The sequence below is a fragment of the Pleurodeles waltl genome, chromosome 7, assembly GCF_031143425.1.
Source record: "Pleurodeles waltl isolate 20211129_DDA chromosome 7, aPleWal1.hap1.20221129, whole genome shotgun sequence".
In the NCBI taxonomy this organism is placed as follows: domain Eukaryota; kingdom Metazoa; phylum Chordata; class Amphibia; order Caudata; family Salamandridae; genus Pleurodeles; species Pleurodeles waltl.
In genome coordinates, this window is record NC_090446.1 from 670,177,781 (window position 1) to 670,189,996 (window position 12,216).

A 12,216-nucleotide genomic window follows, 5' to 3' on the forward strand; every position below is an offset into this window, starting at 1 on the left:
CTGCTGCTGCTGCCAACCCCTCAGACAGGTTTCTGCCCTCCTGGGGTCAAGCCAGGCTTGTCCCAGGATGACAGAACAAAGGACTTCCTCTGAGAGAGGGTGTTACACCCTCTCTCTTTGGAAAATGGTGTGAAGGCAGGGGAGGAGTAGCCTCCCCCAGCCTCTGGAAATGCTTTCATGGGCACATTTGGTGCCCATTTCTGCATAAGCCAGTCTACACCGGTTCAGGGACCCCTTAGCCCTGCTCTGGCGCGAAACTGGACAAAGGAAAGGGGAGTGACCACTCCCTTGACCTGCACCTCCCCTGGGAGGTGTCCCAGAGCTCCTCCAGTGTGCTCCAGACCTCTGCCATCTTGGAAACAGAGGTGCTGCTGGCACACTGGACTGCTCTAAGTGGCCAGTGCCATCAGGTGACATCAGAGACTCCTTCTGAAAGGCTCCTTCAGGTGTTGCTAGCCTATCCTCTCTCCTAGGTAGCCAAACCCTCTTTTCTGGCTATATAGGGTCTCTGTCTCTGGGGAAACTTTAGATAACGAATGCAAGAGCTCATCCGAGTTCCTCTACATCTCTCTCTTCACCTTCTGCCAAGGAATCGACTGCTGACCGCGCTGGAAGCCTGCAAAACTGCAACATAGTAGCAAAGACGACTACTGCAACTCTGTAACGCTGATCCTGCCGCCTTCTCGACTGTTTTCCTGGTGGTGCATGCTGTGGGGGTAGTCTGCCTCCTCTCTGCACTAGAAGCTCTGAAGAAATCTCCCGTGGGTCGACGGAATCGTCCCCCTGCAACCGCAGGCACCAAAGAACTGCATCACCGGTCCCCTGGGTCTCCTCTCAGCACGTAGAGCGAGGTCCCTTGAATCCAGCAACTCTGTCCAAGTGACTCCCACAGTCCAGTGACTCTTCAGTCCAAGTTTGGTGGAGGTAAGTCCTTGCCTCCCCACGCCAGACTGCATTGCTGGGAACCGCGACTTTTGCAGCTACTCCGGCCTCCGTGCACTTCCGGCGGAAATCCTTTGTGCACAGTCCAGCCTGGGTCCACGGCACTCTAACCTGCATTGCACGACTTTCTAAGTTGGTCTCCGGCGACGTGGGACTCCTTTGTGCAACTTCGGGTGAGCACCGTTTCACGCATCCTCGTAGTGCCTGTTTCTGGCACTTCTCCGGGTGCTGCCTGCTGCTGAGAGGGCTCCTTGTCTTGCTCGACGTCCCCTCTGTCCCCTGACGCAATTGGCGACATCCTGGTCCCTCCTGGGCCACAGCAGCACCCAAAAACCCTTACCGCACGATTTGCAGCTAGCAAGGCTTGTTGGCGGTCTTTCGGCGGGAAAACACTTCTGCACGACTCTCCACGGCGTGAGGGATCCGTCCTCCAAAGGGGAAGACTCTAGCCCTTGTCGTTCCTGCAGAAACCTAAGCTTCTACTGTCCAGTAGCAGCTTCTTTGCACCCACAGCTGGCATTTCCTTGGCATCTGCCCATCTCCGACTTGCTTGTGACTTTTGGACTTGGTCCCCTTGTTCCACAGGTACCCTCGACTGGAAATCCATTGTTGTTGCATTGTTGGTTTGTGTCTTTCCTGCAGAATTCCCCTATCACGACTTCTATGTCCTTTGGGGAACTTTAGTGCACTTTGCACTCACTTTTCAGGGTCTTGGGGTGGGCTATTTTTCTAACCCTTACTATTTTCTAATAGTCCCAGCGACGATCTACAAGGTCACATATGTTTGGGGTCCATTCGTGGTTCGCATTCCACTTTTGGAGTATATGGTTTGTGTTGCCCCTATCCCTATGTGTCCCCAATGCATCCTATTGTAACTATACATTGTTTGCACTGTTTTCTAAGACTATACTGCATATTTTTGGTATTGTGTACATATATCTTGTGTATATTTCCTATCCTCATACTGAGGGTACACTCTGAGATACTTTGGCAAATTGTCATAAAAATAAAGTACCTTTATTTTTAGTATATCTGTGTATTGTGTTTTCTTATGATATTGTGCAAGTGACACTAGTGGTACTGTAGGAGCTTCACTCGTCTCCTAGTTCAGCCTAAGCTGCTCTGCTAAGCTACCATTATCTATCAGCCTATGCTGCTAGACACCCGATACACTAATAAGGGATAACTGGGCCTGGTGCAAGGTGCAAGTACCCCTTGGTACTCACTACAAGCCAGTCCAGCCTCCTACACCCAGGAATAAAGCACCAGGTGCAGACGGCCTTCAATCAGAATACTACTCTACCTTTGCGACACACCTCAACACACATCTCCTGAAAGTATTCGAAGAGGCATGGGCCAGTAGGACCCTACCCCCAACACTGAGGGAGGCAATGATAGTGGTCCTCCCCAAACAAGGACAGGGATGCCCCCTGTCCCCCCTGTTGTTCGCCTTGGCAATGGAACCGCTGGCCGCACGCGTTCGTGCAAAGAAGGAGAGGTGGGGGTAATCGGGAACGGGACCTACCACGCCATATCACTATACGCAGACGATGCCTTGATATACATACGAAGGGGGGGAGAGGTGTTGTCCTCGGTGATGTCGCTGCTATCTGAATTTGGAGGGATCTCCGGCCTAGTAGTTAACTGGGGAAAATCCTGTATATTCCCACTAGCCAGCTGGCCCTTAACGAAACAAGATAATGCCCCATTAGGCCGCCTAAAATGGTGCTTCAACACATTTAAATATTTAGGGGCTAACATCTATCACAGAACAGAGGACCTCAGGGATGGTAATCTAGGGAGATCGGTGGCCTCCATGAAAGGTTCAATGCGATTCTGGAATAAGTTACCTCTCTCACCACTGGGCAAGGTGGCCTTAGCAAACATGCTGATACTACCTAGATTATTATATCACTTTGCGGCCCTGCCGCTCATTTTTCCTAAAAGTTTCTTTAACAATTTGAACGCTGTCTTACTGCAGCTTGTGTGGGGAGAAGGCAGAAGGCGGGTCGCACTCCCCACGCTACACCGCCCGGTCACCGCGGGAGGGCTGGGCGCCCCAAACTTTGAGCTTTACTCCGCGGCTGCGCAGTTACAGTGGATACTGAACTGGATCCATAGGCCCAATTCGGCGGAATCCACTTGGCTAATGTCCCGACTTCAAGGAGTCCCCCTGCTCGTATGGCTCACAAATAAGCAAATAAAAAGCGCACGCGAAAACCCATTGATGGTGCCGGCTCATGCATGCTGGAAGAGGTATATTCAAAGAGACGCAAAAGAACTTTCCTACTCACCGCTCCTCCCACTAGAACGGATTCCCGGGTGGGATGAGGATGGATCACATTCGCCCGCAGCCTGGACAGATGCGGGCATACACACAGTGGGAGACTGCTTTGAGGAAGGTAAATTAATGTCTTTCGAATCCTTGCAAGCTCTCACAGCGGTGAGCCCGGGACAATTCCTGGCCTATCACGCTATATGTCACGCAATTAGAAAAACATGGGCAGCTGGAGAACTAGAACCAGATACTTCTCCCGCACTGCACCATATGCTGAGCTGCGACACCCAAGCAAAAGCAGTCTCAAACTCATATAAAGTCCTGAATAAGCCCCCGGAACCTAATTTGCTAAAAGCCTGGGAGAGGTGGAACGCCGTACTGCCTGCCCCGATCTCAAGGGAAGAATGGCCGAAAGCCTTGAGCCACACCCGTGAGGCCTCAAGGAACCCCAGATTCCGATACACGCAGTTCAATTACATACACCAAACATATTTAGCACCGGCCAGGATCAAACGCATGTTCCCCGGGTCGGACCCGGCCTGCCCCAGATGTAAAACTCCAGAAGCACAGTTCTATCACATGGTCTGGGAGTGCCTCCGGATACAAAAGGAATGGGCTGGGGTGGTAAAAACATTAGCAGAAATGACAGGTCTTGACCTGGACGTGAATCCCAAGTCCTGCCTACTTGGTCTCAGGATAAGGGCGAAAAAACACAAACACTTACATAGGTTTGTAGACCTGGCTTATGCAATGTACAAAAGACTGATAGCTATGAATTGGAAAGCCCCCAATTCACCCGACTCGAAAGCCTGGCTCACTCTTACACTGCGATGGGCCCGTGCTGAGTACCAGGCACTCACGAAACTAGCGCGTGGAGGACTGCGACATGCGGGCTGCGAAACTTGGAACACATTAGTTTCTAAGCTAGAGGCAAAAAACGACGAGAAGCCTCCGTGAACTGCGAATTAACGTGAATTCCCAGGCAGTCACTGGCATGTAGCCGGCCACAATGCAGCATTCCGTTAAGGGATGCACACAACCTCATCAACAACACCTCACCCCCACTGACAATACACCAAACCCCCATGAGCATGTACCTTAAACAGTGCCCACTGGCCAGTATGCCCAAACCATCAGACACCAGCACCCTAACAGCCTGCGCTCCCACCCCCGCACAGAATCTAAGACTCCATCTTGGGTAACTGTGGAGCCTCTCCGCACAAGAATGCGCTAGTTATCGGCGTAGGCAATAATTCAAATACACTGATTAGATCACCTGGACCTGGAAGTGTACAAGGTGTTTTAGTTGTTTGTTTATTTCAAGTTGTGCGAATTTAAAAGATCTACTTAAACCACTAATATCCTGTCATTGATAACATGTATGTAGCACAATGTTTGGTTCTTTTGAAAAATTCAATAAAAATATGTCACAAAAAAAAAGGATGACAGTGGTGAAGAGGATGGAGCCGAGTTGCGAGACGATCTCAGCATCTTCTTTTCATGAGTGTATGTCATGTGTTGTTAAGACTGTGACTGTACAATGAACTGTAGTTGTGATAATGTGTGGAATTGTGCATTTTGGAAACAGCTAGGCAGCTGATATTAAGCAATATTCAGCAAAAGGCTGCTTGATGAGATGGCTTTTGACACATCCCCACCTTGATGATGATGCTTTGTTTGTGTCAGTTTCCTTGCAAAGTACTTTGTTTTCCAGTTGCTTGCTATGTGACTTGTCATACAGCTGGTTTTAAGCCTATACTCCATGTTTTGTTATTTGTACAGGTACCTTCAACCTGACATCTTTCTGTGGGCTTATCTGAATTGTGACATTGGTAGGTATCTGATGTTGTTCCGACATACCAAGTGGACATGGGTTGTTCCAGGCAGGGGTGTGGAACTTAATAAAATAACTACTTGTCCATGTGACAGGTTGCTTCTTAAATCTACTTGTCCTGTGAAAAAATCTACTTGTCCCTTTGGTGCCATGTACTGCGATGACAAATTATGGCAGCTATCTCATTATATAAGATGTCTGAAAATATCCTCTTTGATTATGCCAGGGCCAATACTATAGTAGGGCTTGAATACTAGTAATTTCAAACCCTACTATAGCAATTTTCGTTTTCTGCCATCTTTCCGCAGAAGTTCCTACTGGGGCTAGAGGAGGCAGTACGCAATAGTTCCAGGGCTGGAATGCCTTTGAGACAGGTCAAACCTACTAACTTGCATGTTTTATGGATTTTCACCAGCTCTTCTCTAATCTTTGCCCATACTGAGAAAGGATGGAAATTTACTCCTGAGTAGGTAGAAGTAGGAATTCCTGGGTTGGGGAAAAAGTGGTTGGAGGGAAAGTCAACTTGTAAATGCTCAATATATAAAGGCAGGAGCAAATCTACACATACATAACTGCTCATACTAAAATACAGTTCATAAATATTTTCTAGAGTATGATTTCCTGATCTACTTCTGTTAATTCTTGTGAATTCATTAAAGCCACTAATGCGAAGACATATACCATGGGTAAATTTTTGTGACTTTCTTTAAGAATGTGGCCTCTAATTAGGTTTGGTGTTAACCAAGACATTATGTTTTTATTATAATTCTGTTCCTCTATCAATCTATCGGCTGGTTTTATTGTGAGTGATAGCATCCTGCTGTTCCTAAAGGGGCATATTGGCACACAAAGTAGCTTTGTTCAGTCCCAGGAACTAGTGTGGCAATGTGTGCTTTTGTGAGACCAATTTATTTTTTTTTGAACAATTTTTATTTTGCTCTTTGTTAATGTTTGTTACAATGGTGAGTGCCCGGCAACTCCCACAACAATAAAGTGTTACAAAAGCCAAGTCAAAACAAGACACGCATTGACAAAACCAAAAGACTGACCACTATTGTCGGACTGGTTGGCTTTGCCAGTGCTTGTTTATTTTCATGTTTGCCATAATCTTGTTGAAAATGGTTACACTGATTTTTCCACTATGAATATTTTTTGGAAATACTTGCCTGCATCAAAATATTTTACTAAATGATGCTCCAAAGAAATAGTACCTAAAATTTCACAGTAATTTAGAAACACTTTTCTTTCCCTACTTACATTTTTTTTCTGAACATTTTATTTTGAAAGCAAAGACTCATCAATCTTGCTTACAAGCTTTTGCAAACATTTGCATTTAATCAGAGAGCACTATCAGTAGTGCTGCGTGACCTAGCAACGTTTATTTAGAATGTCCACATTAATAATAAAGCTTTGCTTTCAGCAACCATAAATACAAGTTTGAACATCATTAACATATGGACACAAAGGTTACCTCAGCTGCTTACAGTTCCCTTTCGAGTAAACTGGCAGATAAAGGGTTTGTGCTGCAGGGGGTTGAGCCTACTTGTCCCAAGGACAAAATAAACATGAAAGCTTGTTGTCCTTGACCCCAAACAATATGTCCTGGGTGCCAGGCTATAGGAATTCTACACCCCTAACCAGATAACGCAGGTCGCAGAGTTTAAATGTATGAGTCTATACCAAGACAGTTTGCACAGTGTTTGGGTGGAGGTACAGAAGTGGCCATTGCACTTGTTTTGTGTGTTGGGGTAGCCCGTATGCATCATGTGTGTCATCATGTGGTCATAAAATATGTAGTCCTAGCTTTTGACCAAGTCATTTTCCCTTCACATTGGCTAAACATTCTTTTTGTATGACCTGTGTGTAGCTGTAGATGTGCTTTATCATTGTAGGCTACAGTGTCTGCCTGTGCCATAACACTGACATATGTTTGTGTCATACCACCAGATACATGGTCATTGGATTAGGTTGGCCCTGTGATCAGGGACTGTTGTACTGCCATCTATCTGTATCTTGGATTATGTGATGTTGAATAACTCTGGTGTGGTATGTGATAAGGCTCAAGCTGATGACATCAACCACTTTATTGTTTGCCTATACTACAGGACAGGGTATGACAAATCCCTTTTTTCCGTGGTCTAGTGGTCTGTATCTGCAAATATATACATTTACTCAGTATGAGTCACTCATTCTTGAATTCCAATAGTCCAGACATATTGACCACCTATGTGCTGAACAGTGGATTAAAAATTTTGGATTGACCAGACGCTTGTACCCATGTGTTGGTATGTAATGTTTGTAATTCTGAGCTGTACACTGTGTACCTGTAACATATCGCTGCTTGCACAAGTAGCTTGTATCTTTGACTTAGGATCCACATCGTCTTACATGTCTACATAGCTAAATGAGAAATCAAAGCAAGCAGACAATGAGTTTGTGATGGGTGAATTTATTTTGCGCAGTACAGAAAATACATGTTGGAGTGAAAGAAACAAAAATGAAAAGTGAAGGGGTAAGTCATTGTGAATGACGTAATTGAAGTAGATGCAACACCATTAGGAGTCCAAAGTCCAGAGTACTCTGCCCATTGGAACAGGTAGGTGGTTCAAGATCAGTCCACAGAGTGAATGTGTGACACACCAAAGAGGTCCTTAAGGAAGAGGGTTATTTCTGGCAGTGGTGGGTGTCTTGACATCTGCACATTCTGGATTCTTGGCTGGACGTCCCCACTTAGGGGTGGATCTTCTGCTATGCTACAGAGGCAGAGGTTACTATGGTTTGATCCTCTGGTAGGGGCACCCTTCCAGTGCTGGTGCCGAAGAAGAAGGGCCTGGTTTTGATGAGCCAAAGGAAGGGGTAGAGCGGTGTTGTACAGCCCTGCTCAGAGTGGTGTTAATGTCCCTCAACACCCCTGTTAGGGAGGCCACGTTGGTTTTGTGGGCCTCCCTCTGTTCTCACATATCCCTTTGGATGTCCCTCTGCAGCAGCTTCTTTTCCTAGAGTTTGGTAAAGACCTGGCTCATCACGCCTTGGGACTCCTGATAGACCCCCAAGACATGGTTGATGGTGTCCTGGCCAAGAGCAGCCCCAATGGCCTCACCACGCACCCTACCCCCACTGGTCTGTTCCCTTGCTCTGTTGCCCTCTCGAATTGGGGCCTGGACTGTCATTGTTGGAAGTGTTGCGATGCACAACAGGGGGGCACAATATGGTAGACACTGTGCTATGCACACAGGTTGGGGGCACATTTTTGCCTGTGGTGTCAAAGCAACAGGGCTGGGAGGTGCTGTAGTAGGCACAGTGAGACTCACTGTTCCTCTGAACAGGTTGCTCAGATTGGCCAGAACCATCCTCTACTTCCAGACATCCAGGGTTGTCTTCTTCACTGAGGACTTCATCCGGGGGGGGGTAGTGGAAGTCTGTTTTGTGGGCTCTGTGTGCCTAGCAGGATCTCTACCTGTTGCTGTGAAACATACAATGTTACTCATTTTATTGTGACATCTACCTCCAATGGTTTATGGTTAGAGTAAGCAGAGACCTTATTCAAAGTTAAGTGGAGGTTAATTCAGTTGTGCCAGGTGTGTATAGTATTGGGTGTTTTGACTTGAGGTGTGAAGTTTGCCAATTCATTTTGACCCAAGCAGCTGATGAGATGTGCAGATTATTTGCACTTTGGAGGATGGCATGAAAGTGACATCTTGCCTCCAGTGCAGGCAAGACAGTGGCTTGGGAAGAAATGGATTCACCTATTTTGAGGTCTAGTTGAGTGTGATTCAGGCAAACCTAGAACTTTGTAGTATATGTGACTAGAATCATCATGTGCACAGTGCAGGGTGAATGTGGCTGCTGCTAATAAAAATCTGGTGAGGCATATTGAGGCCTTTTGAATACTTGTTATTCACACTGGGTAAGTTGTCATTCCTGCCCTCAAATATTTAATCTTGGGGTAACAACTCAAGATGGAGCTTTGTTGACATATACCTCTCTGATTTTTGCATAATGTGTGCTTGATCACTCCCAGGTGAGGATTCTTCATTTGAGAGTTGACAAACAAGGGCATTTAGACAAGTGGCCACTGTGCTGGTGATTGGAGTAAGACTAACAGGGCCTATTGGGCTTTGAAGTCCGGTCACTCCCTCTACTTCTTAAAACTTGGCAAATGGAAGACTCCCAATTGAGTACACTTCTATTGAGATTTGAGGAACAGGGGTTTGGAGAAGTGACCACTGGTCTGGTGTTTGTAGGTGATGAGAAAGGAACTCCTGGGAGCTTTAGTACAGTCGGTCCCTCTCCTCTCCACAGTCTACCAACGTAATCCCCCAGGTGAATTTTCCTCAATTGGGAGTTGACAAACAGGGGTGTCTGGACAAGAGGCGGACTGGTCTGTTGTTTGTAGTTCGTGAGACTGGCCCTCCTGGGAGCTGTAGTCCAGTCACCCCCTCTCCTATTCACATTACAACAGTGTTCTCCCCCCAGATGAGAACACTTCATTGGTGAGTTGATACACACGTGTATTTGGTCACTGCCACACTGGCCTGGTGTTTGGCATTGCAGAAACAGGGCCTATTGCGAGCTGTAGTCAGCTTACTCCCTCTGCTTCACACAGTAGACAAATGGTATCCCCCAGGTGAGTAAACTTCATTTGTGAGTTGATACACAGATGTATTTGGTCAAAGGCACACTGGTCTGGTGTTTGGAGTTACAGAAACCGTGCCTGCTGGGAGTTGCAGTTAGCTTTCTCTCTGTACTACATACACTATTACAATGTTTTCTCCCCAGGTGAGTAAAGTTAATTTGTGAGTTGGTACAGGGGTGTGTTTGGTCAAAGGTACACTGTGCTGGTGGTTGGAGTTACTGAAACAGGCCATATTGGGCTTTGCAGTCAGCTCACTCCCTCTACTTCACACACTTGAAAACCCTCCCTCTACTTCACACATTTGAAAGCCGTTATTCCCCCTAGGTGGATACACTTCATTTGGGAGTTTACAGACAGGAGCATTTGGACATGTGAGCACTAATCTAGTATTTGGACTTACAGAACCAGTGCCTGCTGGGAGATGCAGTTAGGTCACTCTCTACTACACACACACTATACAAATGTTGGGAATTACATATCTGTATGCAGACTTCTTTTACCGTATGGCATACATTTACCTATTGAGACACACCATGAACCCTGGGATTGTTGTATAATGAAAGTCATAAAAGCCCCATTTGGACAAATGATATGTGATGGACCTTAGTAGCTGTGACGTTGGGTCCAACAATACAGATTCACAGGGTGAACACCCAGATACTCTGGGTTTTTAATGTTGAAAGAGATGTAATGGGGCACTGGGAGGGCCACCGGCAGTCTTATTGGCTTGCAGATGGTGTCTGGAGAAGAGGGAACGCACCCTGCCCCTGAGGTTGTCCCACCTCTTCCTGGTGTCGTCCTTTGTGCACAGGGTGGTGCCTAATGCATTCACTCTGTCAACTATCCTGTCCCACCTTTCCATTTTCCTTCTGAGAGAAGTATGCGGGACTAGGGATCCAAACAATTGTGGCTCTACTCTAATGATTTCATCCATCATGATTTTTAACTCATCCTCAGAAAAATTTGTTTTTTTTTAACTTGACATAGTGGCGAATAAAATAAAACTGGTGACAGTCACTTACTAAACAGGGGAAGTGCAAAAGGGTGTGAATGGACAAAAGTATGGGAAGGGCGTTCTATGGGATGGTGAAAAGAAAAAGAATGGGGGTGCCTTGTACATGGACAGATGGGAAAATTCTAAGGATTGTGGTCTGTGAAGGGGTATGTATTAGTGCTCTTTGCAGGTGTATCCACTGTGGCAATGTATTGTATTGTATTGTAATAGTATTTATATAGCGCTTACTACCCCTGACGAGGCGTCGAAGCGCTTTTCGGTGAGTAGCACGCTACTCTGGAACCCACCAAAAATTAGTGATGGATTAGTATCGGGAAATAAGAGTACAGTTTTAGTATTATTATGAGTTAATTTGAGCCGCGGATATGAGAGTTTGTTAGTTAGATTGTGTCAGTTGTGTTGTTTTCTAATTCATCCCACGTGCAGTTGTCTTTTACTTTGCAGACCGCAAACCGCTGTGGTTTGGACCGTCGTTGGCTGAACGCCATGAAGGGACTGCCACGGCAACTGTGTGCTTGTAATATGCTCAGTAGTTTGTTGCTGGTCTTACGGCACTGGTGGTCGGACCTCCTTTAACTAGGCTGCAGCATCGCTGGCGGTCTGCCATTTTTGCTTGCCAGTCGGCGGTCCTGCCTGTGTGACTCGTAATAGGACAGTCTGGAAGACAGTCATCATGGTGTTCTTTTCCGTACCACTAACATGTCGGTCTAGCGGACCAGCCGCCGAACTGGTAATGAGACCCTATGTGTGCCAGTGTGCTCCTTGAAAAAGAGCAGAATACCATCACTCACAGTAAATTTAGGCTAATATGATTATTTTTTTGGCTAGCACCAGACGTAATAAGGAGCTTAATTATTACAGTAAGTAATCAGTTTGTCTTTCAGTTAGTGTAGATTTACAACTTCTATGCATTTATAAGTATTTACAAAAGCAGGCGTAAAAAACTATACTCCTGGAAAATGTTTCTCACCTGTATTTTAGTATGAGCAAATATCAATGTAGATGTTTGCTCAGATGAAAATCCTCTGAGCTTTTTTAAGTTCATTTTCAGTACAACCCTTTTTTCCCCTCCCTAGAAAAAGATTTACTTCTTCTCTTGGCAGGAGTATATTTCCAACGTTTCTCAGTGTTTGGAGAGAATTGAGAGGAATTATTGAGACCCTTTAAACGTGCATGTTTGAACTGTGCATAATCCCAAAGGTGCATTCAAACCCCGGAACTACCACTGTTTCCTACTTCCATGCCCAGTGTGTGATTTGTGAGAAGGTGGCAAAATCTGAGCATTTTTAAAACCTGAATCCTGCTACAAAAAGAGTTGTGGCGTAATCAGCAGCTTCAATCAATTCATTAGCTCTGATACAATGAGAAAGGTCTGATTGTCCCCTCCCTTCGTATAATTTTGTTTTGATCAAATGACCCATCCTGCCATGATCTTAGGTTGCTGCCAAGACTGTATGGTGAAAAATGTGCACAGGTCTTTCTAGTCTTTTCTGTAATGGGTATTGTAGACT

The 12,216-nt window shown here is 45.9% G+C and overlaps 1 protein-coding gene across 4 annotated transcripts in view; it reads left to right on the top strand.

Moving 5' to 3' along the window:
• The window catches only part of LOC138304529 (sideroflexin-1), a 227,778-nt gene that overhangs the window by 65,331 nt on the left and 150,231 nt on the right, over positions 1 to 12,216 (top strand). Inside the window, exon 2 of one of the 4 annotated variants that reach the window (XM_069244665.1) lies at positions 5,003 to 5,052. The exons of the other annotated variants lie outside the window; for them this stretch is intronic. The gene's annotated coding sequence lies outside the window, so the exon portion shown is untranslated. The remainder of the gene's footprint in view (positions 1 to 5,002; positions 5,053 to 12,216) is intronic. 4 annotated transcript variants of the gene reach the window in all.